Below are 24,159 nucleotides of genomic sequence, written 5' to 3' on the forward strand. Positions count from 1 at the left end.
CGCTCCGGCTCCTGCAAATGTCACAGAATTCTATCACCAAGAGCGTGAAAAAAGAAGGTGTTGAGGGGTAACACATCCATCAGATAGTTCTCTAGAGGTTGTGCTGCAGCTGAGTGTGTGGTTTGGTTTGGTTTGGTTTGAGAACCAGCATGGTGTAGCGGTTAGGCCTGTGATCTGGAGAACTGGGTTTGCTTTTTCCGCTCCTCCACATGAGCGGTGGGCTCTTTATCTGGTGAACTGGATCTGTTTCCCTGCTCCTACACATGAAGCCTGTGGGGGAGATTTGGGGGCTAATCACAGTTCTCTTGGAGCTCCCGCAGCCCCACCTACCTCACATGGTGCCCGTTGTGGGGAGAGGGAGGGAAAGGAGTGTATAAGCTGCTTTGACACTCCTTACGGTTGGGAAAAGCAAGGTGTAAATCCAAACTCTTCTTTTTTGATCTAGCTTTAGGGAAACATTGCAAGAGAGCCGTTCCTGCTTTTTGAGCTTGCTATGGGCCACTGAAGGGAGACAGTCTGTCTTAGGGGGCGGGAACTTTTTTTTTGTCTGTTATCGGCAATGTTTGCCTGAGACTTGACTAGCGGCTTGCTTTTTCCCTGGTGAAGAATTCTGGAATTCATGAACACCCACACTTATTAGCCCAGGTGGTTAGGCAGCCAGCCAGCCAGTCAAGTTGTAGTCAGAGATCAGCACAGAATAAAAGAACAACATAAAATACTATCACAACTGATTCAGATATCTTATTTAGTTAGTAAGTTAGTCATTCTGCACCACCCTTCCGCTTGCAGGCTCAGGGTGGCTTCCAACATTTCATACATGCAAAATACAACCAAAATAGATTTTTGCAACGTTTCATACATGCAAAATAAAACCAACATTTTATACATGCAAAATAAAACCAAAATAGGTTTTAAGCTGCAGTAAAACCACAACCAGTTTAAAAACCTAATCTAAAATGTGAGGGTATTAAGTTCATCTCTATGCCGAAGGGGAAAGGAGTGGGTTGGGGAAGCCATATGTTGGAGAGAACCATCGATGCCTCAACTGCATGGTGGGAGGAACAGTTCTTTCTTACAGGCCCTGCAGAACTGCCCCAGTTCCTGCAGGGCCCAGATCTCATCTGGAGGAGCGCTAATTCCAGTCATACAATCAAAACAACATCTGTGTTCATATCAATCATGCCATCTTAGCCAGAGTCCTCTTTCATACCTTGCAAGCCGCCACATGAAATGTAACCGCCTTATCTGTTACAGCAACATTTTTATCAGGAAGCAGGAGTGCCAAATAGAATTGCCTGGTTTCATAAGTAATGGTGATGTAAAGGCACCCGGAATCTGCATACAAAATGCACAGTCCATGGAAACAAGCTCAACTGTTTCAACAGTGCCTCATGGGCACAGGTGGGTAGACATGTTGGTCTGAAGCAGCAGGAAAAAGTTTGAGTCCAGTGGCAATCTGAGGACCTTTGGTCATATGAGCTTAATAATAAAGGAAAGGGCCAACACAGTTTTATTCTTGGTATGAGGGAAAGCTGATACCAAGGAAAAAGCTTGGTTGGTCTTAAAGGTGCCCCGGACTCAAACTTTTTTCAGCTATGAGCCCGGCAACAGAGATCACCCTTTCCATATCATCATCATCATCACCATCATCATCACCATCACCATCACCATCACCATCATCATCATCATCATCATCATCATCATCATCATCATCATCATCATCATCATCATCATCATCATCATCATCATCATCATCATTTCCCCCCCTTCTTGGATCCAACTTAAGCAGCATCCTCTGCATCAAACTGGCGTTGTCACTGTGAAGACTTAAAAACAGCAAGTCTAAAATGGCCTTGACAAATAACTGTAGGCCTTTGCTATGTGGTGTAAGCCATTCAGAGAGGAGGAAATAAAGGAGACGGTCTAGGGAAGACAGTCTGCAAGAGTGACAGTCCAAGCCAACCAACCGTGAGGTGCCGCCTTGCCGAAGATTGCTAGAAATCTCCTCAATCAATTCTACTGGCACATTACCAGTGAAGTACCAGGCCTAGATGGCACCCCGGGGGCATGACAGCTCCCCGTGCCCCCCCCCCCGTTCCACTTACGGAAGCCATCAGGGAGAGAGGGGCTCAGGAGGCGGGGCTTGGATGGGCGCTGGACATCTTATTGCTAGACATCTCTAGCCATTTCCGCACATGCAGAATAATGCACTTTTCAGTCCACTTTCACAACTGTTTGCAAGTGGATTTTGCTGTTCTTCACAGCTGCAATGCGCATTGAAAGTGGATTGAAAGTTCATTATCCTGCACGTGTGGAAGGGGCCTCTGTGAGAGGATGTAAAAGTATGAGGTATAATGATGGTGTTAAGGGCTCAATAGGAGTGGCTACAGCTCAGTGCTAGTAAACATTTTACCTCCAGGAAATCCCAGTTTCAATCCCTTGAATTTGCTCTTAAAGGGTCTCCAATAGGAATGACCTTTACTTGGGAACAGCTGTCAATCTGAGTAGACAACATTGGGCTAGATCAGGGGTCTGCAACCTGCGGCTCTCCAGATGTTCATGGACTACAATTCCCATCAGCCCCTGCCATCATGGCCAATTGGCCATGATGGCAGGGGATGGTAGGATTTGTAGTTCATGAACATCTGGAGAGCCGCAGGTTGCAGACCCCTGGGCTAGATTTACCAGCAGTCTGCTTTAATGTCAGGTAGCATCACATAGATCATTTTTCATCATGATTTGGATCGGGCCACCTTTTTCAGTCCACCTTCCCATGCCACATGGTTCATATCCATGCAGTTTCCATGATCCACAACAGTAGCTTTTGGGGGGATCAGGGGAAAACCCCTCCCACGTTTATTCACCTGCAGAAACCCTGCTGGGATCCAACCCGGCATCCAGGCTTTCTGTTTATGTCCTTTTCCAAGCACCTGATGAATCTAAGCACCAGCTCAGGTGTTGTGATTTTACTACGCTGAGATCTCTTTCATGTAGGAAATTTGCATGAAATCCATATGTTCATCGCAGTCTGTTTGCCTGTGATTCTGCATTCATGGAGCTGGTATCCGCCTTTAGAAAGATAGTACCCCCCCCCCCCAAAAAACCCCCTCTATTGTAGGAGGAGGAATGAGAATCTACAATAAAAGTAATCACAGTAGGGATCAATTACGGAACTTATATGGCTAAGATAAAAGTAGAGACTAAACACTAAACCACAGAATGTGAAAGGCAAGAAATGAACGGCCAGTTCTTAAAGGTAAAATTAAGCCTGTTTTCCCCCCTCAAAATTTTCATTCATGAAAATTCCTGTTCAATTCAGCAGCCATGCCTGTTCGTTGTTTGGTGCTTTGGGGTGTTCCTTTTGGTGCCCTTCTTCCACGTGCTTATGCCAATTCTCTTCTCTCTGTTTTTCCTTGGTTTTCACTAGCCATGGCTTTTCCTGATGTCTGAGTTGGCATACCATCATTACTGCTTTGCCTCTAAACCTTGATTTGCAAACCCAAATAAAAGCTTGGGCTCACGTCATGGTTTGGAGTCAAGGTGCTGTGACCCTGCCCTGTCAGCCTGTAAACTATCAGTGGCAAAATTTTCAAGATGGAGGAGGAAATGTCTGAGCCTGCCAGAGTGCCACGATTTTTCAATTTAAATTAAAGTTGTTAATCACGAGCAAGAAGTGGAAAGTGTTACCAGCTGCTGTATTGGCAACTGCTACGAATGTTTAATTGTACGTATGAGTGAGTGGTGGCAAGCTACGTACGTTCCCACGCCTCTTAACTTTCCGAGATAGAGAAGCTTATGGACTTGGGCAGTTTACGAAGAAAAGAGATCGGTGGTCTCAAGAGCTTTGCATATAGAATGAAGTAAAACTCATTTTCTTCTGTCAGCTTTTTCAGTAAGAATCCTGGTCAGCCAAAACTGTTTGCATGGGAACCAGTCACTAGAGCAGTGGCGTAGGAGGTTAAGAGCTCGTGTATCTAATCTGGAGGAACCGGGTTTGACTCCCAGCTCTGCCGCCTGAGCTGTGGAGGCTTATCTGGGGAATTCAGATTAGCCTGTGCACTCCCACACACGCCCGCTGGGTGACCTTGGGCTAGTCACAGCTTCTCAGAGCTCTCTCAGCCCCACCTACCTCACAGGGTGTTTGTTGTGAGCCGGGAAGGGTAAGGAGACTGTAAGCCCCTTTGAGTCTCCTGCAGGAGAGAAAGGAGGGATATAAATCCAAACTCCTCCTCCTCCTCCTCCTCCTCCTCTTCTTCTTCTTCTTCTTCTTCTTCTTCTTCTTCTTGAATTGAATAATTTCATTCAAATCTCAGTAATTTCAGAGCAGGTTGTAGCTTTTGACAGTTACCCCTAAAGTTCAGAACGCATAAACTCACCCGCTGCTAACAAGACAAATATCGAGAGCCAAAGTTAAGAAAAGAGGGATTTGTAGTTTGTTGCCCTTCAGGCACATTTGGAACACGGTCCTTCTTTTTCTAATGTTGTGACCTCCTGTCTTATGAAATGAGTTAATATTTAATAAATAACTTTAAAAAAAATAGTGTTGGTGTATATGACCCTGAGCTGCTAAAGTCCATTGTTCTCGAATTTAACAGCAGTGATATTCCATACGGCATAATGAAAAATATCATGAGGGGTTTTTGGGGGGAATTTTTTCTTCGTCTCTCCTTGTTCTGGAAGCCTTGTATGGCAGTGAAACAAGTCTTTGTAAATGAGATCGGTAGATACAGCATTGCTGTTGATTATAAATAGTCTTGGTATGGCTTTGACCTTTGGCTCCTAGCAGAGTACAGTGAACAGTTTTTTAACTCTCTACTTGCTAAAACTTTCCACATCACGACAGGCAATTGAGAGCCGTTGCAAGGATTCCTTTAGGGATACTGTAGAAACGATGGAACATTCTAAGAAATCTTGTGTCCATGCCTTCTTTCTGATCAAAATAATTTCACTTTACCTCTTATAGTCTTTGTGCCTGAAGTTATTTTTATTTCAGTTAAGTAGTTGGCTTTAGAGGCTTAAAGAACGAAATGAGCTTCTACAATGTAGTGCTTTAGAGAGAGTAGAATCTCAGGGTCCCAGGTTCGATTGTGTCTCTCTTTTTGTTTGTTTTTATTTCAGGACACAAAGGAAACATAGTCTTATACATACAGGGTAGCCTTTCATATTCTTACAGTTTATATAGAGCTTACTATCTAAATTTAATGTATTGTCGAAGGCTTTCACGGCCGGAATCACTTGGGTGCTGTGTGGTTTCTGGGCTGTATGGCCGCGTTCTAGCAGCATTCTCTCCTGACGTTTCGCCTGCATCTGTGGCTGGCATCTTCAGAGGATCTCTGAAGAAAATGCCAGCCTGGAATAACGTGGCATGTACTAAATCATTAACAAACTAACCACAACTCGAGCTCTAACCTCTATAATTACATTTAAAAAAATTACATTACTATGTCTTTTCAACATATCTAATAACATATTTATGATAAAACATATATTTGCCTAAATATTTCTTCTGTTTTGGTTTAACTTTATTCTTAATTTTCAACTATATGTCTGTGTGTGTGTGTTCAATTCTGAAATTGATCTGTTGTGTATAAAAGATGTTCGTTTTGCCATTGCTGCATTGTCCGTTAATTTACTCATCCACCCGTTCAACAATATCCAATTTGTCTGCCTTCCATTTTGCTGCATATCCCATGTAGTTAAATAATTCATTGCATATTTTTGGAACGTTACTTCGTTCAGTGTTTAAAAACATACTTTTGGAATCATCTCAGATTTGAGTTTTACAGTCTTCTGCACTTCATCATGTATCTCTTTCCAATATTTTGTTGCTTTCTTGCCTGTTCCCCACTTATCGTAGAATGTTGCATCTGTATTTTGACATTTCTGGCACACTTCCTGTTATAATCTTTGTTTGCTTTAACTATATCTTTTAGGTGTAACATACTATCTAAAATTATTTTATACCATTTTCTCTTAGTATTTGACATTTTAGACCAAAGATTTTTACATTGACTCATGAGTATGTTTACTCCTAAATTTTGCATCCATCTTATCATGCATTCTTTTACTTGCTCTGTTTCAGTATCATGTTGCAATAACCTTTAATATATCCTAATAAATGCATTGGATTTCCAGTAATTAATTGTTTGAAAGTCTTTTTTTTTCTTAATTGGCCACCTTCTTTGGCAATATGTTCTTTCAATTTTGATACCACTTGATGATATCATAACCTCGGAATGTTCTTTCCTTCATCTTAGGCTGTTCGCTTGGGTTTTATTTTTCCTAGACGCTGCCCAATGCTGCTGCACCTTTAGATATTTATTCTATCCTACACTTTCCCAACAAAAGGTGGACTCATCACAGCGTAATAACAGGACAAATAACAGCATAAACAATACAATCATTAAGAACATAAGAACATAAGAACAAGCCAACTGGATCAGACCAGAGTTCATCTAGTCCTGCTCTCTGCTACTCGCAGTGGCCCACCAGGTGCCATTGGGAGCTCACATGCAGGATGTGAAAGCAATGGCCTTCTGCGGCTGTTGCTCCCGAGCACCTGGTCTGTTAAGGCATTTGCAATCTCAGATCAAAGAGGGTCAAGATTGGTAGCCATAAATCGACTTCTACTCCATAAATCTGTCCAAGCCCCATTAATTAAATGGACCTTATAAAACATCTACAAAACCAATATAACACTATAAAACCTTGGTTAACAAACTTATCTGAAATATTTAAAGACTGCAACAACAGAATAGCCCCCTTTTTCATGTGGGTGAGCAAGGGCCAGTTCCTAATTTTCAGCAAAGCTTGACTTTTTGTAGTGTCGCCAGAAAGCCATAGTTCCTCACGTGATAGGTGCCGATGTCTCAATTTTCCAGCCAGTAACTGAATGTCACAAGACTTGTGGCAAAGAGCTGAGGAAGTGTGTCGCACCGAGGAGGCATTAGATATTCATCCTCTCTTTTCGGCATCTCCTTGATGAGTAACAAAATAGAACGAAGAAGAATTTAAGCTATATTTTTGCCTGAACAACAGCATAGATTTTTTTTGTTTGTGTGCGAGAGAGAGTTTTGAAGCATTTCATTATTTAAAAAAGAAGTCTACTCATGTTACCAGGCTCGTTCATTCACAGCTAGACTTCCTTGCTTCTGATTATTCCTCTCACAGCTGCAGGGGATAGGAGACTAGGAACCAGAAGTCTGGATGCCGCTACAGGGGTCTGCAACCTGTGGCTCTCCAGATGTTCATGGACTACAAATCCCATCAGCCAATTGGCCATGCTGGCAGGGGCTGATGGGAATTGATGGGAGAGCCACAGGTTGCAGACCCCTGCGCTAGTATGTGCCTATGAATTCACTGACTCATTTATTGCCAAAAGAGCAGGGAGAAATGTGATCTGGGGCCAAATGTGATCTTTTTTAATCCTAGCCAACTATGTGAGGATGACACAGGGTGTGGTGGGAGGGTCCTATGAAGCTGCCATTTATTGCAACAGATCATCAGTCTATCAAGGTCAGCACTGTCTACTCAGACCGGCAGTGACTCTCCTGTTTCTCAGGCTGAAGTCTTTCACATCACGTATTACCTGGTCCCTTTAACTGGAGATGCTGGGAATTGAACCTGGATCTTCTGTATTCAATTAGATGCTCTACTACTGAGCCACAGCCTCTCCCCAAAGGCATAAAGGTCCTTGAACCTGAGCTCCTAGGTGGGAAAGGTGGTGTAAAATGGAGATGACTGTGATGAGGCAAGTTTTTGGGGCACCTAAAGAGAACCCATTCTCTCTAACAGCAATACTTGTGATTTTATTTTCATGTGTTTGGAATTACAGTAACTGAGCAGGACAAAATAAAGAAATGGTGGGAACAGTACACTGAAAAACTTTACAAAAGAGATTGACAAATTCCTTCCAAGAATAATCTTTTGAAGAAAACCCCACACATTTAGGAAGAAAATTGAAAGCTGCTTAGAAAGCAGTTGGGAGAAACAGATCACCAGCAGCAGATTGGATATCAGTTGAACTATTTCAAGCCACAGAAACATAGTCCATCAAAATCTTAACAAGAATCTGCCAACAAACATGGACAACAAAACCATGGCCCACAGACTGGAAATCCTCAGTCTACATTCCAGATCTGAAAAAAGGATACTATCAGGTATGCTCAAAATCTTACCAAAAAAGGCTGTTACCGTATATGGAGTGAGAAATGCCAGATGTTCTGGCTGGATTCAGAAAAGGAAGAGGCACTAGAGATCATATTGTAAGTTTACGGTGGTTGCTGGAGGAAATGTGGGAAGTTCAGAAGAAAATCAGTTTGTATTTCATCAGCAAAGCTATTGACTGCAGTGGATCCTGACATGCTATGACTGGTTTCAAAAGAAATGGGTGTGCTACCGCATCTGGTTGTTTTGATGTGCAACTTGTAGCCCGGACAAGAGATTATTGTTCAAGTAGAATATGAAGAAACAGAATGGTTTCCAGGTGTCAAAGAAGAATGTATTTTATGTCTTCAATCTACATGCAGGACATAAGGAAAACTGGATTAGATGAAGGTGGAGTGAAAACTGGTGGGAACATAAATAATTTAAAATATACAGATGACACTAGATTACCGGCAGAAAATAGTAAAGACTGGAAATGACTTCTGATGAAAGTGAAATAGGAAAGTGCCAAAGAAGGACTACAGCTGAACTTCAAGAAGATAAAAGTAACGAGGAATTAAACAACATTTACGCTGACGATGAAGATTGTCTGTTCTTTGTTGACCAAAAGGGAAGCTCACCAACCAAGAAATTAGGAGCCGGAGCCTGGGAAGGGCAGCCACAAAGGAGCTAGATTCAGATCCTTAAGTGTAAGGATGTCTCTTTGGCCATCAAGATCATTCATTCCCCATTACCATGTTGGGGTGTGCAAATGAAGAAACCCAACAAAATGAAGGTTGAATCATTTGAAGTGTGTTGTTGGAAAAGTGTGTTATGGGTACTATGAACTGCCGAAAAGTCAGACAGGTGGGTTGTAGATCAAATCAAGCCTGAACTCTCCCTAGAAGCTAAAATGTCAAACTAGCAGGGTTGGCCAACCTATAGTACTCCAGGTGTTCATAGACTACAATTCCCATCAGTCCCATCAGCCATGCAAAGTCAGGATCCACCAATTGGCCATGCTGGCAGGGACTGATGGGAATTGTAGTTCATAAACATCTGGAGTGCCATAGGTTGGCCACCCCTGAACTAAGGCTATTGCGCTTTGGTCACTTCATGAGAAGACGAGAGTACTAATACAATAATGCTGGGAAAAGTTGAAGACAGCAGGAAAAGAGGAAGACCCAACATGCAATAGACTGACTTAGTCAAGGAAGCCATGGCCTTAGTTTGCAAGATCTGAGCAAGGCTGAATAATGGGACATTTTGGAGGACATTAATTAATATGGTCACCATAAGTCAGAAATCACTTGGCAGAAGTTAACATGCACAAGATGTGTGGGTTGGGTCTGGGTGGTAGGGGCAGGACCCATAGAGGATCTGTCTGGCATCCCAGCTAAGCTTAGGTTCTTCTGTTGCCATCACAGACTATGGAATTAATGTGACTCCTTGAGAGAACATTTCCAGTGACTAAGGTTGGAAATCATGGCAGTTCCCAATTCTTCTCAACTGATGTATAACTTATGAGTCATGGGTGGCAATAGGCTAGGAGTGAGTTGTTGCCACCCTCCTATTCAAATGGCCTACATATCCAGGCCATTGCTGGATATGTAGGCCACTTGAATAGGAGGATGGCGACAACTCACTCTTAGCCAATTGCCGCCCGTGACTCACTTCCACCTCACTTCCAGCCAATCATCACACATGACTCACTCCCAGCCAATTACCACACACACACCCACACACACAGAGTTTGGGCGTAGGTTTTACAGTGGAATGTGGTGGTTACTCTTGAAAGGAGACTGTTAGAAGCAGCATTGGCCGGGCCTTGATTGCCCTGAGAAGGGCTGGGTGCTGCTGACAGCAAAGTGGGGGGAGGGATGGGGGCACGCAGCCAGGTCTCTCCACTATCAGGGAGGGACAGAGGATGAGGGAAAGAAGGAAGAAAGTTGTTTGCTGCCCACCCGCCTGTTAACACACCTGAAGCTGTCAGGTGAGGGACAAGTTCTTGAGAGTGTGGAAAGGAAAACCCCTGTGTTAGCCTCATTTTTCTCTTCCTACTGTGGCAACTACCTCATGATCCTGCGCAGACAGTATGTGAAACATCACAGAACTCTGTTGACCAGACTGCCTGTTTCTCACACGTGCAAGCACACACACCAAGGAATTGGTGCAGCTCCGGTGCTGGCTGGGTGGGCTTCCTTCCCTCTCTTCCAAAGTCAGGATCCCCTTTTGCAAACAGGGTGGGGGTTCCCTGTGGAGATGACAAGAACACTCCTCCTCTTCACAGGCATCCTGCTGGCTCCCCCGCCCCCCATTGCCAAAGCTGGGATCCAGCTTTGCAGACAGGGTGTGAAGAACTCTCTCCATCTTCACAGACTGCTCCCCCGCCCCTTGCCAAAGCTGGGATCCAGCTCTGCAAGGGGGGGGGGGGCTGCCTATGGAGCATTGCTGGATGTAGAGTGACAGGCAGAGAAAAAGGGGGAGAATAGATTCAAGGGGGAGGCAAGGCAGAAGGGTTTGCCCCTTGGGTTGCACCCTTAAGCCACCAACAACTGTCTAGAGCCTGTTGTATTGTTCAGCACAATGGGCTTTTCTACCAGTAAGCAATAATTAAATAGGGTGGTATTAGACTTTTGCTCTTCAACGATACTGGAGGAACATAAACCATGGAGAAAGGTTATTAATTACTTCTCCTCCAAGATAAGAAATAAAGACATTAGCCATGACATCAGTATATTAGTATATGACCTTAAAGCAGATGAAGTTCAGAAGCAACTATGCTGGAATGTTGCCTTAGACCTCATTAGTATGGCAAAATCTCCCCCCTTAGACTAGTGGTGGCGAACCTATGGCACGGGTGCCAGAAGTGGCACTCAGAGCCCTCTCTGTGGGCACATGTGCACAGAGTTTGTCATGTGATAATAGTGTAATTATTTCAGGGATTTCAGAGATTATTAGCATTAAACCTAAGACCTAGTTTTGGGGAAGCAGTGTAGGTAACCCTGTTAACCGCTGTTAAACCCTACTGATTTTCATGGGAAGAACGAAAGTGTGATCCTTTACCTGGGAGTACGCTCAGTTGCTGGCAATGGGGTTTGCTTCTGAGTAAACCCTCCTAGGGTCATGATTCACCCATTCAAAGAATTGCACAGTTGCTTCAAAGCAAAGCCACCGACTACCACCAAGCTTACTCCCAAGTAACGCGTGCCTTGGATCCAACTGTTTTTCTATACTAAAACCTCAATATTCAGGTTAAATTACCATATTGACACTTTGCAATAAAATAAGTGGGTTTTGGGTTACAATTTGGGCACTCAGTCTCAAAAAGGTTTGCCATCACTGCCTTAGACCCTTTTGGTCCCTATTTTCTGCTCATGGGACATATGAACTTGTCTGAAAGGGTCTTCACCTGTTACCCTATGCAGAAGGTTGGGTAAGAATGGTGTAAAGAATGATACATTTGTGATTGATATTTATATGCCTTTATAACCTTTGACTTTGACTGTAATTTTGCTTCTGCCTTTAGTCAAAAGCCACTTTTGGCTGCCGCTCAAAATAAAAGGGTTTTTTTACCTTTCACTCCTGGTGTCTGATTGGGCTTTCAATGACACCAGATCCCGAGCCTGGACCATCAAAATGCAGTCGAACAGGAAGCTGCTGTAAGTAACATCCTCTGTTTGCTAAGTGGCAGCCTGCGTGAGTATAAATCAGTGTTCCCACGGCCGGCTGTTCGGCAGAAACCACGAAAGGGACTTCATGCTTTTAGGGCAGCTTAGTCAGAGATCAGAAACCCATGCCAATATCTTCTTCAGAGCAGAATTGATCACTGCTCTTCCTTCACCTCTAAAAAAAGCAAGATTGCTGATGGGCATTAATGATCAAAAGCAACTCTCTCCAGTATTAAAAGAACCATTTTAGTTTCCTGCTTTCGTCCTGCACAAATCAAGGTGTTTTTTGAAGCCTTGAAGGATCCAGATCTTAGGATAAAGAACCCTTTTTGGTCTTCTTTAGATGCTCTGCTCAGCATGCCTTTAATATCTGCAGTAAGGGAAGCGGCTCTTAAGAAGATTGGTGATCTCTGTCCTTTGTGGCGTGAGGTAGCTGAGTACATTTCTCCTTATAATTCTGGAATGAGCTAGTAATTCTCATAAATTCTTTAAATTAATGGTGGAGGAGAAACATAGTGGTCTGACAATCACAATGCTATCAAGCTAAAATTAATGAATAACATTCCGTTAAGTCCCCCCTCCCATTTTTTTTGGCCGTCAAGTCGCAGCTGACTTATGACGACCCCATAGGGCACAGGTGTCAAATTCGCGGCCCTCCAGATGTTATGGACTACAGTTCCCATCATCCCCTGCCAGCATATGCTGGCAGGGGATGATGGGAGCTGTAGTCCATAACATCTGGAGGGCCACAAATTTGACACCTATGCCATAGGGTTTTCAAGGCAAGAGGCATTCAGAGGTGGCTTCCCATTGCCTCCCTCTGCATCACAACCCTGGTATTTCTTGGAGGTCTCCCATCTGAATACTAACCCGGGTTGGGGCTGAGAGTGTACGTGACTGGCCCAAGGTCACCCATCAAGTTTACCTGGCACAAGTGGGGATTTGAACTTGGGTTTCCCAGGCCCTAGTCTGACGCCTTAACCACTACACCATTCTGGCTCTCTGGTTAAGCCCTACATATCAAAATTGTAGTGAAAAATTAAAACTCACCCCTATTAATTCCATGACGTAGCAAATGTGCCATCTCTAAATCACATAGCAATCCGCTTAGGCTGCATAGGATACCAGGTGCCATACTCATGCTCATATGTAACCTCATGAATACACTTATTAATGTTTGTTAATCAGGTTACAAATCGATTGCAAAACCCAGAATCTCATTATAGCTCTTACGGATGAGATCATAGAAAAAAACAAGCACGTAATCTAATACTGTTCTGAAATCGCTCATTCCAGAAAGCCTAGAAGTTAATAAGCTGATTTTTTTTTCCCAATCTGCCATTCTCTTGCTTGGATAAAAGTAGATTTTCTGTGACGTGATTGCTACATCTCAGGTCTTGTAAAGACCATTTCAAAATGGGAGGAAGATTTCTTTTTCTCTGCTGTGGGAACCAGTATTCATTTTAGTTACGCTCAAGCTAACTCGTTATGTGTTCTCTTGTTCTACCAAATAATTTAAAGTTCTCATGGGTCTGTTGGGATTGAATACTCTGTCATTTGCTCAGAATAATTTTGACCTGTCTTCCAAGATGTTTTCACTCTACTTCATTTGCAGAAGCATGTAAACAACCAGACTTGGAATCCCCGTACCACCAGTATTGACCAGATTTAATTTATATTGAGTAAGGTGCCATTTATAGATCTTAAAGTCATTTTCTTGTGGATTTACTGATGTCAGAGTACTAAGTACAACTTGTCCAAATCACCGTTTTTTAATGAATCGAAAAAGCGCAGTGCTGAAATCTATATATATAAAAAGCTAACCGTGACTTTGTTAGTCACGCTCTAACTCAGGAACCACTGGAGCAAACGCCCTGAAATTTTCAGGGACCGCTGCTCATCCATGCGAGCATGTTTTCCACTACTCCAATGGCCCAGGTAACACACCTGAGCCAGGTAAACATCCTCACCAGGGGTGTGGATCTGTGCGCATGCGCCTCACCTCAAAAGCCTTGAAGACAGACAGCGCGCCGGCACCAGAACCAGGCGCAAATGATGGTCCGGAAGGAGGAAGCCAGGCCAGCAGCCATCGAAAGAAGCCATGGACCAGCCGATTGCGCCCCATCCCGCCCCCGAGCACACTGGGGGCAGGGGGACTGAAACCTTAGCCGCCAGCGACAGCCCGGATGGAGGAAACCAGGCCAGGACCAGCTGATTGTGCCCCATCAAGCACACTGGGTCCAGGACAGGGGGAAACGGAACCCTTCTGCACGTGCGATGGCCCGGAAGGAGGAAGCCAGTCCGGCAGCCGTCGAAAGAAGCCAGGGACCAGCCGAGTGCGACCCATCCCGGCTCCGAGCACACTGGGGCCAGGACGGGGGGCGGCGGGGACTAACAGCTCAGCCGCTCGCCACCTGAGGAATCCACACCCGAAGGGACGCAACGAGGAACTGCCCCGGCTGCCGCCGGGAAGCACACCACAGCAATGCATGGCCGGGTACGCTAGTCTAGAATAAAACAGCTTCACAGATATACAACGAACCGAATTAAAAAGCAGCGACAAATGCACCATTTTTGTGAATAATCAAACAGTAGCCCCAGCCTTATTTTCTACTGTGTTAGTTCTCTCCCTTGCTGTACCTTTTGTATGTGTATCTTTCCTTTACTTTTTATATCCTTTGGGAATCTGATCTACAAACTGTTGTGTGAGCAAAAGACCTGATAGATTTAAAGCTGGAAGGAATACATTTCAGAGTGATAATGTAATCAAGTGTAATCAAGGAGACAGTTGGGCTTGCGACATCTCATAAATTCATGCAACACACCCACAGAATTCAGTAGTCCTGTGAAGCTTTGCTTTGGAAAAGGGCTTATTGTCTATGTTCCTGAATCATTTCAGGAACAGGAAAGCTCTTCAACCGCTGTTCAATACAGTCATAACTCATGCTTTGTATAAGATTGTTCTCCCTGTCAGTTGAAAGGCATAATGGGCAATTAAGCTGCTCTTTGTCACTGGGAATCTGTCTTGAGTCACATCAACCTGTAGGTTAGGGACTGAAACCGGTTTGCCCAGTCTGAGACAACTGTGAAGAAAAAAGTGGTTTTATATTTCTTGACGGTGAGGGGACATTGGCAAAGAACTGGGATTAAGCTGTCTTGTGAGTCCAATAGTGTCTATATACCAGTTTCTCCAGCTTAACCTGCACACTTGAACATGCTCAGATGACTGCAGAGGAACCCTTCTTTCTCCAGTCTTTTTCTCCGCAAAATCTTACCTCTTGAAGTTTGCCTGCAACTTTCTACCTATCCAGGAAAGGGAAATCCGAACATCAAGTGTGCGGATTTTCTGAAGAGCGCTGCTGCTTGCTTCCCAAGAACTATTTTTCAGGTCTTTGTAACTCCATACTATTGTTGTTTTTCTGTGAGGGTTAGTCTTCAGAGTCAAGCTAATAACCTATCACATTTATCAGCTTTGCAAGTCCCCGTTAAAGTCTTCTCTGCATTGAGCATCTTTTTTTGGGTCCGGTTTCAAGGTTTCTGAAAGAAGGTTCAGATAATGTGTGTGATAAATTTAAGGCATGTATCCTGGAGGGCTGCATGTTTTCATCAAATTCACCCAATCCACTCAAGTCACGCAGCTCCCATGCTTGGGTTTCATGAAAGCTGTGCACTTAGCACTGGGTGTGATACCCAGCAAAAACAAACTGATGTTGTCCTCAGCCACTTGCTGTGCAGATGCATTATATTACACCATATTTCCTGGCTTATGCTGAAGTGCGAAATAAGGTACGTTGGGAATATCAGCAGAGTTTAAAGCGGAGCTACTCTGGTAAGAAGAGAAGGTCTAGTAGTCTTCATGTACTCACTGCAACCTTCTACCACTCTGGAAAAGAATACTCTCCACTCAAGATGTTCTTTCCATAGGAAGGTTTTACATTAGCAGTTGCAAGGTTACACAAGTCCATGCTATACAAGACTATAAGACTATACAGAACTCTACAGCAAGAACAAAATTGAACGCACACTGAACTCAACACTCTCAACTTAGACTCAGACTCTTAACTCAGCATATACAATGCATTGGTTCTTGTACATCCAACAAGGATGCTTTCCCCCCGCCCCGGCAACAGCCTCTCATTGGTCTAGAGTCACAGTTGAACTGACCAATCATGTTAAAGGTTAACTGTAGTCACTTGCCCCTAGACTGACTGTCTCCGGCCTCTGTGTTGTCAAACCTCTGCGGATTAGAAGATGAACCTTTTGTGAACCTTTCTTTTTTATATAGCAGGGAATTGTGCCAGTTTTGTGGGAGAAGAAGTATTGGGTGGGGTTGCTTCCCTGCAGGGACGGAGCGAGGGGGGAAAACACCCAGTGCACTGGTGCACCCTTTGCCCCTGCCACGTCCCTGTTCGCCACGCCTGTCTGCCCCCACCATGCCCCCAGAACGCCCTCACCACACACCCCACAGTGCCTGGTGTGTCGCACCCCCCGTTCCCTTGGAGCTACGCCTCTGCTTCCATGCCTTGTATCTAACTCAAGTCTTGGTGTTTGGCACTGAATGACACAAATCCCTGTGATGTTTTGAACATTCTGTTTGCACATGTGGATAGATTAAAGTCAGGATTCTCAATATTGTTGCGCAGGGTCCTGGACTGTGGAAATGATTCTCAGTCAAAATGAATGTCCCTTGTCTAGCTGGGTACCACAATGTGAGTGTAAAGTACTGTCAAGTCACAGTGGGCTCATAGCAACCCAGCAGGGTTTTGATGACAAGAGATTATTAAAGGTGGCTTACCATTGCCTGCCTCTCCATAATGACACTGGCTTTCCTTGGTGGTCACTCATCTAAATACTATCCAGGGCCAACCCTGCTAAGTTTCTGAGATTTAATGAGATCAATCTGGCTGTCCCGGTTCTCCAGTGGAACCTGCCTGTCCATGCAACCTAGTGCTGTACCTGCACTGAAAACCTAAACCAACTCCTTGAAATTGACACTGCTTCACTCCAGGAATGGTGCTGGTTGTCAGGACTCCCATCAGAGAAACCAGAGGTGGGATCCAGCAGGTTCTCACAGGTTCCCAAGAGTAGCTTACTAATTATTTGTGTGTGCCGAGAGGGGGTTACTAATTGGTGATTTTGCCACGTGATTTTTGCCTTAGTTATGCCCCTCCTCTCAGCAGTAGCGCGCAAAACTTGAAGCAGTCTAGCAGGAGGTGCACCTCCATGCGTGGCAGCCTGCGCCTGCGTCCATTTGTTTACCGCCCAAGGACCGGCGCAGCGGCTGCGTCCTTGCCACAGCCCCACCCAGAAATGCCCCGCCCCCGGAATGCCTGGCCCCGCCCCCGTCGTGCCCCACCCAGCCCCGTTGGCGCTATGCCACAGTTTGAATCCCACCACCATGGGAACCTGTTACTAAAATTTTTGGATCCCACCACTGAGAGAAACCCCGACGATCTGTTCACAGATGCCGTGACTGCAACATGAAGAGGTGGTTTTATATTTGTAAAATGGAAATCAAGGGCAAATTTCAGATGCAATTTTTTTGCATTGCTTCAAATGACAGATTACAATGCAAGCAGCTCCCACTATGTTGAGTTGTCACATGATGTGTAGTGTGTGTGTGCGTGAGAGAGAGATCAAACCTGGAACAAACATAAATCCTATATAAATGCATAATGCATCTGCCCAGGTGCACTTGGGACCTTCTTACTCTCCTCCCTGCAGCACCCTGCAACTATGTTAGCAGTATGCATACAAAATTTCTTATCTGGAGCTGTGGGAAATGTTTGCAATTTGTTCTTTGTGGTCTCTATTGCAGGCACAGTCTACACCTGAACAGAGTGATATTCAGAACCTTTTAAAGCTAAGCTAGAAGCATTTTGGGGGTGGCCCAGTGGTGGGATTCAGCAGGTTCGCACCACTTCGGCAGAACCGGTTGTTAAAATGGTGCTTGTAAATAACCATTGTTAAATTATTTGAATCCCACCACTGGGGTGGCCCCATCCAGAACAAAGGAATGGGTGATAATCTGCATGTTGGAGAGCCAGAAGTGTCCTCATTCTCAGTTCTTCTTGGATTGAGGTAGCACCTACGTTGTTGGAAACTCCCTTCCTTCTCTAGGGAAGAGGAAGTTGACTCTTCCAAGGCCAGTGTTTTCCTGGTTCCTTTAGTAAGTAACCAGAAGCCAAGCACCCCACTGTGTCAGTGTTCTGAACATTGAACAATTGCTGCTCCCTGCTGTGACAGAAATCCTAAAAATTTGCTAAGGCACAGGAGGCCACATGAGTATCTGGGACCCTTGTTTACAATACAATGCTGGATTGCAATTTGAATATCTCTGTGTTGTTGATGTTGCGGCGTTTTCCCAGTGTTTTATTTTGTCTTTTTCCGCCCATTTGTTGAATCCAACCACCCTTTCCCTTTATTTTTTTTAATAAGTCTTTTATAAATTCTTTTTTTTTTGTCTTCACTTTTGTGTGTTTTTGTGGCACTGACTTATGGTGACCCCAGAGGGTTTTCAAGGCAAGGGACAAGTGGAGGTGGTTTTCCGTTGCCTCCCTGGGACATGACCCTGGTATTCTTTGAAGGTTGCTCCTGCTTAATTTTCTGAGACCTGACGAGATTCGGCTCAGCTGAAGATATTCAGGTCAGGGCTGGCTTCACTTAATATAGTCTATTTCTCTGGAATATTTCCTTTGATCTCTTTCCCAAACTGCACAGGTGCTACGAGGTTGCATGTAAGATATTTTGTTATTGTTTTAATACTGCTGTGGAAGACAGTCATTGTAGAGCAGTGGTTCTCAACTTTCCTAATGCCGCAACCCTTTAACACAGTTCCTCATGTTGTGGTGACCCCCAACTCTAACATTTATCCATTTTACAGATGGAGAACACTGATGCAGCATGGAGAGTCTTAGGTGACCCCTGTGAAAGGGTCGTTCGACCCCCAAAGGGGTTGCGACCCACAGGTTGAGAGCAGCTGGTGTAGAGGTTCTCAGGAGGTCTTTAGTGGTGTCAGTGGGTTAGCAAGGTACTTTCCTGGGAACTCTTGGTTTAAGGGAACTTCCTAGCAAGGGAAGGCTCCATTTCTTCCTTCTGACCATAACAGATGCCTTAGAAGTGTTTTCTTCATTTCCAAAATGGGTAAAAACCCCAGACACCACATCAACTGATACACAGAGCAGTAAATATGTATCTAAACCTGCTACTACCGTGTTTCCCCGAAAATAAGACAGTGTCTTATATTAATTTTTGCTCCCAAAAATGCACTATGTCTTATTTTCAGGGGATGTCTTATTTTTCTGTGTTCTGTTCGTTGGGCATGCTTTCAAACAAAAACTTTGCTACGTCTTACTTTCGGGGGATGCCTTATATTTCGCACTTCAGCAAAACCTCTACTACGTCTTATTTTCAGGGGATGTCTTATATTCAGGGAAACAGGGTAGATATGCAAACATGTATGCTCATGGTAAATTCTCACCATCTATATGAAATGTTGTATAAATTTCTTTCTCTAGTTTACTGTATATACTCGTGTACAAGTCGACCCGCATATAAGTCGAGGCACCTAATTTTACCACAAAAAAACCTGGGAAAACTTATTGACTCGTGTATAAGTCAAGGGTGGGAAATGCAGCAGCTACTGATAAGCCCTGATTCTCCCTTTAAATCCACTCAGAAGGGGGCGGGGGTGATTTAAAGGGAGAATCTGGGGAAAATTTGAGAATGCCTGTCAGGAGAGGAATGTTTATGTTAGCAGTACCAACATTTCAGAGTATCTTTAGGAAGCCCCCCCCCCGATGATACCACCCAGTTTTAGTGAAGTTTGGTTCAAGGGATCCAAAGTTATGGACCCTCAAAATGTAGCCCCATCTACTATTAGCTCCCATTGGAAACAATGGGGGATGGGAGCACCCACTTTGGGGATCCATAACTTTGGATCCCCTGAACCAAACATCACCAAACCTAGCGTGTATCAGCAAGAGATTATTCTGATGATGCCACCCAGTTTTAGTGAAGTTTGGTTCAAGGGGTCCAAAGTTATGGACCCTCAAAATGTTGCTCCATCTACTATTAGCTCCCATTGGAAACAATGGGGGATGGGGGCACCCACTTTGGGGGTCCATAACTTTGGACCCTCTGAACCAAACTTTACCAAACTTAGCTGGTATCATCAGGAGTGTTATCTGATACCTTGAAATTTTGGTGCCACTAGCCTAAAAACTGTGCTCCCTGGCAGCCGACAAAATAAAAACCCTAATTTTTTTTTTTAAATACACCTGACTCGTGTATAAGTCGAGTGCTGAAAAACTCAACTTATACACCAATATAAACGGTAAGTAGTTGCTTGTAGAGAAGATATACTGCTTGCTGGAGATTGTACTTACAGATGATTCTGATTAGTTGCTAACCTTGAAGAGAAAATTTGCTTATGTTTGACTTTATCTTCCAACAGAAAGTAAATCTGGCAAGATTGCACGAAATAAATGCACTGGATTAGACTGGATTTTTTTAATTGTTGATTATGGATCAAAGAAACAAAGCTCTTGAGAATCTGGGGAAATTGACGTGTCTTCCTATTGCAATAGCTCTTCAAAAGAAACCTGAAAACTGTGTAAACTGAACTCATTAAACTATTAATGAGAAAGAAAAAAAAATCCAAGAGTATCTGTTCCAATTATTTTACCGTCCCAGTGAGGAGTGAGGATCTTCATCACATCTTCGGTGTGTCAGTGTCTTCATCCTCACAAGATAATTCTGAATTTTTCTGTACTTTCCATTAGTAACCCAAATTTTCTGGTTTGACTTAGTTACCTTAGAGCCACATACTTCCACATTTCAATTTCTTCTGCAGATTTCTTCACTTCACCGGAGGGTCCACCTGCTGCCACTTCAACATGCTTCCTTTTGGCTTTCCTATAAAAATGTAGCCCTTCCCTTCTGTAAGGAATGAGAATTCCTTTGCTGTAGCTAGGTTCTTAAAGGCAGCCAGGTTGCCCCATAGTTTGTGAATTAACTACCTCAGAGGTCAAGAAAAATGCATCTGGGGTGCTAATTATAAAATTGGAAAGTGAAGAATACGCTCAGACATAATCTATTCTTTACACACACACACACACACACACACACACACACACACACACACACACACACACACACGGCCCATAATAGCCTACATTAGAACATAATGCCACCCCTCTCTCTCCCTCTGCTAGGGTAAGTGGGCCATGTCCAGATGCCAGGCCCCTCCCCCTCCCCTTCCTTGCATGCCACCCCTCACACCCTCACATCCCCTCCCTTGCATGTCACCCCTCCCTTTCCCTCTGCTAGGGTGGGTGTGGCCATGTCCAGATGCCGGGCCCCTCCCTCCTCTTCCTCCTGATGCACACCCCTCACACCCTCACATCCCTCCTCTTCCTCTTTGCATGTCACTGCCTCTCTCTCCTCTCTTCTTGTTAGTGGGGCCATGTCCAGATGCCAGGGTTCCTCCCTCCCCTCTTCCTTCCTTTGTATGCCACCCTCACATCCCTCCCTTCCCCTTGCATGTCACCCTCTCCTCTCCCTCATAGGTGGGGTGTGCTTATGTCCAGATGCCAGGTTCCTCCTCCCTCTTCCTTGCATGCCACCCCTCACACCCTCCCATCCTCCTCCCCTCTTCTTGTATTGTCACCCTCCTCTCCCTCTATAGGGTGGGTGGGCCATGTCCAGATGCCGGGCTCCCTCCCTCCTTCTTTTTTCCTTTCATGTAGTATGCCACCCTCATACCTCACACCTCCCTCTCCCTCCTTCCCTTGTGGCATGTCACCTTCACTCTCTCCCTCTGCTAGGGTGGGTGGGCCATGTCCAGATGCCAGGCTCCCTCCCTCCCTCCCCTTCCTTGCATGCCACCCCTCACACCCTCACATCCCCTCCCCTTCCCTTGCATGTCACCCCTCCCTCTCCCTCTGCTAGGGTGGGTGGGCCATGTCCAGATGCCAGGCCCCTCCCCTCCCCTTCCTTGCATGTCACCCCTCCCTCCCATCCCCTCCCTTACTCCCCTTCCCTTGCATGCCACCCCTCCCTCTCCCTCTGCTAGGGTGGGTGGGTGAGCCATGTCCAGATGCTGGGCCCCTCCCCTTCCTTGCATGCCACCCCTCACTCCCTCCCATCCCCTCCCTTACTCCCCTTCCCTTGCATGCCACCTCTCCCTGGGTGGGTGGGCCATGTCCAGATGCCGGGCCCCTCCCCCTCTCCCCTTCCCTTCGCTTGCATGCCACCCCTCACTCACTCCCATCCATAATGCACATAAACAATACAAATGAGTCCCACGAAACAATTTTGGACCTTTCAGAACCAAACACGTTTTGACCAAATGGCTATCCCCAGTGGTCAAAGATAAGATATCTAACATCCAGACGAAAATGATTGATTATTACACTCTTTATGACTGAGGTAGATTGGTTGTAGAAAATTGGTGCAAAAATATTTTCCAGTGGCACCTTTCAGCACTTTTATGCCTCCAGGGCCATTATTAAAGCTTGTTGCCTCAATCCAATGAAGTGGAAAGTAATTGCTACTGAGGCTGCGGAAGGAAGGGAACTGCAAAATTAAATCATAAACCTGAATACCCAGAACCGTTAAGTGGAGCCCTCTCTAATTTTTTCACTAGCTGTCACAGGTGTCATCAGCTATGCCTTCCCAAGACAGTTTTGCGTTCATTGGTAGTTCATGCAGATATTGGCAGGACAAAGGTTGGACATGGGAGAATAGGATGCAAAGTAGGCCATTCTTGGCCAAAGTCTATTGCAAGAGAAAAAGCGAGTGTCACAGAGTTTGAAAAAAATTAAACAAGATTTATTTACTGAATGTGTATTTCAAAATTTCTGCCATTCCCAGAACTGAATTTGAGCAGCTCACAAGCCAGTCGGCTGACAGGAATAAAAAAAGCAAGTCAGTTCAATATTGAAGCTTGCAATGAGACAAGCAAACGTGTAACCAATAATTCAGCCAAGCTGAATGGGGTGTAGTGGTTAGAGTTAGACTCTATAGTGTTCGACCATGATCTGGAAAACCCAGAATGAAATCCCTACTCTAAAACCAACAAGGACAGGGAAAGTGGAATGAACTCTAGTATACACTTATTCACAAGGGTTATTATGTTCAATTATAAACATCTCCTATCTGAAATGCAAACTGCTGGCTTTAGAAAAAGCTGTCACAATGCAAATACATATTTGATATCAGTATCAAATGATCCAACTAAGATCATCTGTGTGTTAGCCTGAACCCCCCCCCCCCAAAAAAAAAAAAATGTGGGGAACTTCACAACAGATTATAACATCTATGCATATTATTGTGTGAGTGAAAGAACCATGTGGCGGAATTCATGGCCTGGCTTATGTATCTACATCACAACACACAGAATAAGAGATAGCAACATTTGGCTGTGGTGAAAATGTATTACCGGTACCGTACTTTCTGTATGTGTACATGATGTGTCCTTTGACCCCCGAGGACAGCCCTTGAGACTAAAACCTGTATGATCTTAGTTTGGTCATTTGATATTGGCATCAGCTGTCCACTTTGCATCTGTTACAATTGTTTGCAAAGCTAGCAATCTGTATTTCGGATCTAAAATGCTTTTAATTTGGCTATTTGTGTACACCTTATAATACATATTTGCTTGATCTTGTTTTTATAACTGAACTCTTGTAAGTGTGTGAAATCCCCACTCTTCCATGAAAGCTTGCCGAGTGTACTTGAATCACAGCCTAACCTACCTCCCAGGGTTGTTGCGATGATACAGTGTAGGACAGGGGTGGCCAACCTATGGCGCTCCAGATGCTCATGGACTACAATTCCCATCAGCCCCTGCCCACATGGCATGACCATGCTGGCAGGGGCTGGTGGGAATTGTAGTCTATGAACATCTGGAGCACCATAGGTTGGCCACCCCTAGTGTAGAAGAAGAGAACAATGGAAACCGCTTTGGTCCCCTTTAGGGAGAAGGGCAGAATAAGCTATTCAGCAGCAGGAGTCCCATTGTGGGAGGGAACATCCTGTTTTAAAGCTGGTACCAATGGCCCTCACCTGGGTGGTCCAGCCTGGCCCGGTCTCGCCAGACCTCAGAAGCTAAGCAGTGCCCCACCCTGTTTAGTACATGGATGGGAGACCTCTGAAGAAATTCTGGGTTGCTGTGCAGAGGGAGGCGATGGCAAACCAGCTCTCCTCCCCCCCTTGCCTTAAAAACCCAATGAGGGATTGCCGAAAGTCATTTGTGACTCGACGGCCCCTTCTTTGCCATCTCCAGCAAACCTTCCCATAACGTTACAGACCAGTGAACAACAACAGTCCAGAACTGGGC

General features: G+C 44.7%; 1 protein-coding gene and 1 long non-coding RNA gene across 3 annotated transcripts in view; both read left to right on the forward strand.

Moving 5' to 3' along the window:
- The window catches only part of RTF2 (replication termination factor 2), an 89,052-nt gene that overhangs the window by 45,943 nt on the left and 18,950 nt on the right, over positions 1-24,159 (forward strand). The gene's annotated exons all lie outside the window — the stretch shown is intronic.
- Positions 15,839-23,654, forward strand: LOC125432767. Its single transcript, XR_007244546.1, has 3 exons — positions 15,839-15,963; positions 17,962-17,965; positions 23,612-23,654. It is a non-coding gene; the product is annotated as an uncharacterized LOC125432767 (long non-coding RNA).

The sequence above is a fragment of the Sphaerodactylus townsendi genome, linkage group LG05 (assembly GCF_021028975.2).
Source record: "Sphaerodactylus townsendi isolate TG3544 linkage group LG05, MPM_Stown_v2.3, whole genome shotgun sequence".
In the NCBI taxonomy this organism is placed as follows: Eukaryota; Metazoa; Chordata; class Lepidosauria; order Squamata; family Sphaerodactylidae; genus Sphaerodactylus; species Sphaerodactylus townsendi.